Raw genomic sequence first — 6,966 nt, forward strand, 5'->3', positions numbered from 1 at the left:
AGGTCATTCAACACCAAGCGTGCAATGGATATTATGTTCATGGTACTCGCCTATGACCAACATAAAAAGGGGGCGGTTCCGGGCAGTGCAATGATCACCTTTTTGGCCAACCTGCTCAGCCGCTAATCAAACATAGCCCTAAGCGTGCAATGGAGGCCCTCTTCATAGTGCAGGTGGTGAACAAGTCCCTATAAACCTCATGGCCGCAGCCGTATCTCAGGGGCGGTTCCGGGCAGTGCAATGAACACCTTTTTGGCTAACCTGCTCAACTACTAATCACACTTAGCCCTGAGCGTGCAATGGAAGCCCTCTTCATAGTGCAGGTGGCGAACAAGTCCCTTAACCTCATAGCCGAAGCCGTCTCACGGACCAACGAGCAAGTGCAATGATCACCTTCCAGCGCTCTCCCCACGACCTATTCTGCAACCTAGACCTGGGGGTGCAATGAACGCGGCTGCCTAGTGATCCCCCGCGTCCACAAATAAACATAAACCAGACCTGGAGGCCTCGCGACGCCGCGACCCTCCAGCGTTCCCTGTTGGGTTAATCTCGGCGTGCAATGGGCATTTTCGAGCGCCGCCCCGCCTCAAGCTTAACCGTGGATTAATTAAGGATAGACAGACTAACAAAGTTTAGCTCGACATGTCGGGGCTCAACTCAATCTTATTCATAGTTCGTCAACTCTCAATTCAATATCATTCTCATCAAATATCACCAACTTTAGTATCAACCAATTAAATAAACTATCAACTGATGAATAGCGCATTAATTCAACTTCAGTTTGATATTGTACTCAATACTCACGCAGGTTTCTGATGAACGTTATCAATAATTATAAATATCAACACCGCAGCAATTAAAATAATGATTGAACGACTCACCCTACCGTTGATATGGTAATTATCATAAATCTCTACACCTTATTGGATTGAAAAACCTCACACACCAACAAACTGGGATTACTCAGTGATAACTCACCTTGATTCACTTAAGCAATTACTTTAAGTCACTCTAACTTGGAACTGACTCTAGCTCACACTACCCCTCTAAAGTGTGGGTGAAAACTAAAAACTCATATGCAAAATTGCATATTCGAAGGCGTCTTTCTCACGGTCGACTTGGGGTGGTCTGCTTGTCACCCTGACTAGCTAATAAATTAGGCTCAAGTGTTTATGTTTCTCGAAATAAAAGTCTCGGGGTCTTTTCGGAACTTTACTGACTAATTACCCTAATTATCTACATGCTAATCTATGACGAAAAGTAAAAAAAAAACACAAATTACCATTAAATTAAAATATAAAATAAAAAAAAATTATGACCGCTCGGACTCCATCTTACAAAAGAATTATTATCACACAAAGTTTTATTCATTAAAGCTATAGGATCTTTTTTTACCGAAGGCAATGTTTTAACAATATTACTAGCAGCTGTGATAAAAAACCTGTTGAAGTCATTTATATTAATATTACAACCTGTATTATGTTTTGAACGAGAACTGTTATCGTTATTGTTAATAACAGTCCACATGGATTTATTTTTGTTCGTAGCAGTATTAATAAATTTTGTATTAGACTTTATTTTCGAGTCACGTATAGCTTTTCGATAAGTCGACCTAACTGCATTTCTCCAATTTTCAACATTGTGATCATTTGTACATTTATACAGGTCATCAAGATAGATTAACTTGTCCCTCAACTAACTTTTTAAATAAAGGTTTGGTGTGTCGGGTTTTTTAAACTTTGTTTTATTTACATGTTCATAGAACAGCGCTTTACCAGCCTCTGTTATGGGGCGGTATTTGACTTTATCACGCTTTGGTATATATTCTGAATGTTTAAATAATAAAGTGAGACCCAAGTGATCAGAAATACCTAAATTAAAAGGTGAAAAGTTGTACTCCATTAAGTCTAAATTACTAAATATATTGTCAAAATAATTATTTTTATGTGTTGCAAAGTTGCTGTAATCCAAAACTAAACATAATATTATGCAGTATAAGACATTTACTATTTTTATCGTCAAATAACACACTGAATCACCACCAATCACAATAATATCGTTAATTAAATCTACACTTCTTAAAGCTTCCGAAGCTTTAAGGATTGCTAAAAACTCGTCAAAATTACCGCTCGGTGATCGATAGATAGAAATTACCACTAGATGAAGTTTGGGCACACGGATCGCTGATAATTCACACGTTTTTTCAACTGAAAGTTTCTTCTCATGAGTTAAATCTTAAATTGACTTAAAGTGACATTCGATAGAATGATGTGTTAGGATTAGGGAACCTCCATAGCCTTTCGCCCTAAGTGCGATATGATGTTGTAGTCTTCCATGTGGTATACTTCAGCTTCGACAGTTGTTAGCCAGTGCTCGCTTAAACATATAATTAGAAACTGATTATTGTTACCGCTGAGGGAAGCCTACAGTTGGTCTTGTTTGTTTCTTAGGGATTGAATATATTGGAACAGTAGTTTTGTTGTGTTTCTGCTTAACTTTGAGCAACCAGAGGGCGCGGAGGGAACTTCGGCTTTGTTGAGCCGATTAAAATATATGCCACTGGGTCAAAAGACTTCTTTTAACGCATCATAAAGATGTGATGCATAAACTCTTACTTTAAAATTTTAATAAATTTCCGGATATTTCGATGGAATTGCCTCACAGAGTGCTTCAGGGAATTAATTTAGTATAACCCTGTACGTGAGGTTTTTATAACATCGGTGAATTTTTCTTAGATGATGACTAGCACTTATCTCGTTCCCAAAGTTTTTGATAGTTAAATTGAGTTTAAATTTAACTTTCAGAAAGAATTTATTGAGCCCCAAGAGCACCCATCGTCTAATTTCCACAAATTTTCTAACAATTTATTTAGCTACTTTTTTCATACCATGACTAAATAATTCCATGGGTTACGCAAGGTCCCACATTAATCATTATTATTAATTTACCTAACCATTTATCTTTTCCGATTTGAACAATCCACAAGAGTCTTTACCAAGGTATCAGTCCTAAAAATCATTTCTGACTTGCTTGATTATCTGGTATTAGGTGAATTTAGGCAAAAGAACCCATTTAGATTTACGAACGTAAATCAATGTCTCAACTTGAACTGGACTCTCACTGTACCCCACCTCAATCTGATGTCAACTGAAAATCGTGTGGATTTGAAGCCACTCTCAACTACGAGTAAAGTAATAATTCATAACGTAAGTGAAATCTAGGGAAAAAAAGGGCAAGGAAAATTAATGGTAATGTAATGGGGAGAGTCATAGGACGTGGAAAAACACCAAAAAACAATAGAGATAAAGGGGAATAGATTTCATAAGAGTAGTTGTTGTTTTTGTGTAGTGTAATGACACTAAGTTAACTAACTAAGTTCGTTGTGTAGGAAATATTGAAACTACTTTGTCAAACATATTTCAATAAAAATGTGTAATAAATTGGGTTTTGGCATGTAAGTAATTTCGACATATTAGGTGCAGTGTCTTGACCGGTAGAATTCCTAACCCATTACAATTGGGTTAGGAAAAAAAAATAAAAAAGGGGGAAGAATTTTTTAGAAAAAAAGCGAGACAAGCGACCTGACAAGGTCGAACCAACGCAACTTAGTTCGTACTTGTCAGCAAAATGGTAATAATAATGTATGTGAGTCAAGACACATGTAATATAGTAGAGTCAGTGTCTCTGATAAATGTAAGTAGATTGAGGATTGTTTGTAATTTTAGTTTTTTTTGTCCAACGACCACGAGAAGAACCAGACAAACCAAAAACAGAGCGCATGGACAAGGAGAGATAGAAGCAGGTTGGCATAGAACCGGGAGATAGGAGAAAGCGCCAGTGAAAAACTTTCGAAATTAGTATGAAGTGGAAGACTTCCAAACGAAGTTACAAGGTGGAGGCTCCAATCCTGTGACGTATTGTCGTCGTACCTATTAGAAACAAATCAAGGCGTAGAAAGAGTTACTGACTGTAAATTGGGAGGGTCGACGCCGTAGAGGACGAGTCCAAAGTCATCATCGGGCCGTTCGAGAAGTACGCCCCACAGTGGTGTACCACCACACACGAGGAACCTTGGTTTACCTACGCTGATCCGAAAACCTCCCTGGTCCATTTTGAGAAGACAGAAGATCCCCTCCAAACACATCAGGTGGCATGAGGAATGTCCGTTGAGAGCTGAAGATAACGTGGTTGTGGTTGTTGGAATAGGAAATAGATTGTCGAGGCGACAATATTAAAAGGCCGGACATATGTCACCAATAGGAGGTTTAGCTTCCTCTTAGATCAAACACTGTGACGGGCCAAAAGGCCCTTGTTTATTTAACAATTAGGCAATACTCAAATGTCGCAATTATTCCGTTAAATTAAAAAGGGAGCAGCTACCAGAAAAAAAAAACAAAATAATAAATTACTGATAAAAGTTTAAACACATTAAAAAAATTCCAAAATTATTACATAAAACAAAGGTAGTTGCTCGTCATCGTGAATAATTTCACCAAAATATCGCAATAGGTTATGGCTAGTTCTTGGAAATCTGCTACATCCGGAAAACAATGTCATAAATTGGTAAATTGATAACAAAAGATGGTCAAAATCGGTTATAAAAGCTGATCTAGAAAACAAGTCGTCAATAATTCAGACCTATTACTTCTGAACGCATAATCACTAATTTCAAGGGAATAAAATCACTGTAAGTGAAGGTTCGTGAAGTTTTACTTCTAGGTGTTAAGGCTTTGGAAATTGAAGTTACCAGTTCCCTCTCGGAAAATGAGCTGTAAGTGTTATTTTTCTTAAATCCGATTGTTTCAACAAAATGATTAATTACCTACCATTTCGGTTGCTAACATACAAACATGAAAGAAGATCAATCATCAACTATTAAATTTTAAAATTTATTAGTCAAATGACCGGGATGAACTCAAACTTTGTAAGAAAATAAACAGTGTATAAACATTGACACGTCTTTAGAACATCTTATGTAAATTACGTGAACTCAAGCCGCCTATATGATTAATTAAAGTCATGGTTTGTGCTCTTTATTACCGATAATGTGTCATAATTGATACCACTCTCTTCCAGACAAACTTTAATTAATTATTTCATTTGTCAAATAATTACCTTATCTTTGTAACGCCGTTAAAGCAAGCAGAATCAACACAAAAATCAACTTGTAGTTTTGTTCAGATTTATATTTGTATCTCGTAAAATTCGCTTGTCAAATGTAGCTGTGATTCTTGTATGGCTTAAGATTTCATTATTCTGTATAATGATTCAAGTCCCTGTGTGTGACCCTTTTTGAATCTAATTGTGTTTTTGTTCACTTGTAACCTTAGATATTTTCTTTTATTCATTAAATTCTTTTATTTTAAAATTAACAATGTCTTTAATTATTTAATTGACTGCATTCCTTCTCCTGAAAATAACTGTTTCCGCAACATAGCCGGAAAACCTACGTTCAAATAAATTTACTCGTTCTGTAGTAGGAAAAACTGCTCAGGCCCTTTTGGAACTCAAATTAGAAAAATAAAGAAAAACAGAAAATTCAAAAACACCCTAGCGAGGTTGCAAGCTATTGCTGGCATCAACGATGTCCAGAGTACAGGGAGTCGATGCTGGAAGGAGAGGATCCAATATAAGTGACTCCAATTGTGAGAAGCGTCGTGGTTGGACAAGTTGCAGGACCAAAAGAGACACTGAAAAACTACATGTTTATAGTTGCCGGTGACGAGAAAAATAAGACAAATGGATTAGAGAAGGCAAACTTCTTTTGCTCGTTGACAAATAAAGAAAGCAGGCAAAGAAAATCAAGGAGATGCTATGCTTCAAGATGGCAAATCGTAAGATCGTGCTACGAGATGATGGCACGAAAAAGGAGTCCTACATGTGAAGGGCCTAGATGCGCTGGCACTGGAGGCTGAAATAATCAATAGTCTCAGCAGCCATGGATGGAACCATCACAAACACGGATTTGAAGGTGACATCTCTGCGAAAAACACCTGCAAAAATTGCCGACGCCATTCTGAGTAAGGGCAAGATAAAAATTGAACTGAACAAGTGAACAGTGTTTACTGTTAAAGGTTTTTTTTATTAACACTTCAGTATATTTTTAAAATGTTTGTTCACAAATACGGTGATCTAATAAACTAACTAATGAATTAGTTGAATTTTGGAACTTTTGTTTAGAATAAATTAAAAGTTTACTTTGAAAATTACTAAATACGGCTCATCTGTGAATCTTCAGGCTGGTACCACCAGCTGCGAAAAATTATTATGGTCTCCACAAAGCTGCTTAACCCTCTTACAACTACGGTCATTCTGCAATTCGCCTTACCCCAAAGTGACATTACTTGTCTGTCACTTCCATGTCCTTGTCAGATGGGACAATCTCGCCTTCTCCACTTTCGCTGTCGGTGTCATCTTACATATCTTCTGGCACGCGCCATGGACGCATCCGATGGACGGCGGTTACGCGTTCCTAATTAGCCTTTTTCGAAGTTTTGTAGGATCCATTCATGTCGGTTAGGACGTAACGATCGTTCGGTAATACTGTTTGTACCACCATTGGGCCGCTGTAGGGGTATTAATTTTCGACTGATACCTATGTTTGAAGCGATGTCCTTTTCCACCAACACTAGGTCGTTTTGTTTGTAGCGTCGTGGTCGTTTTTGTCGCTTGTCAATGTTTTTTCTATAACGGTCGTGTGCCTGCGACATTTTGCGAGTATTTACTCTCGTGTAGCTACAAAAACCTCTACAACGGAAGACACTTGGGCGATTTCATCGCGAAGTACAACGTCAGTTCCATTGTACGATACATACTCTAGCAACAATTGGGATGGTGTTTTCTGGGTAGATTTATTTGCAACGTTATTAATCGCAAACTGCACATTCCTAATGTGCTCGTCCTAACGTTCCTCCTTAAGGGTCGAGGATAAAAGAGTCGCTAAAATCGTCCGGTTTAGGCAATCAT

Source organism: Tribolium castaneum, chromosome 8 (genome assembly GCF_031307605.1).
Source record: "Tribolium castaneum strain GA2 chromosome 8, icTriCast1.1, whole genome shotgun sequence".
NCBI classification, from domain to species: domain Eukaryota; kingdom Metazoa; phylum Arthropoda; class Insecta; order Coleoptera; family Tenebrionidae; genus Tribolium; species Tribolium castaneum.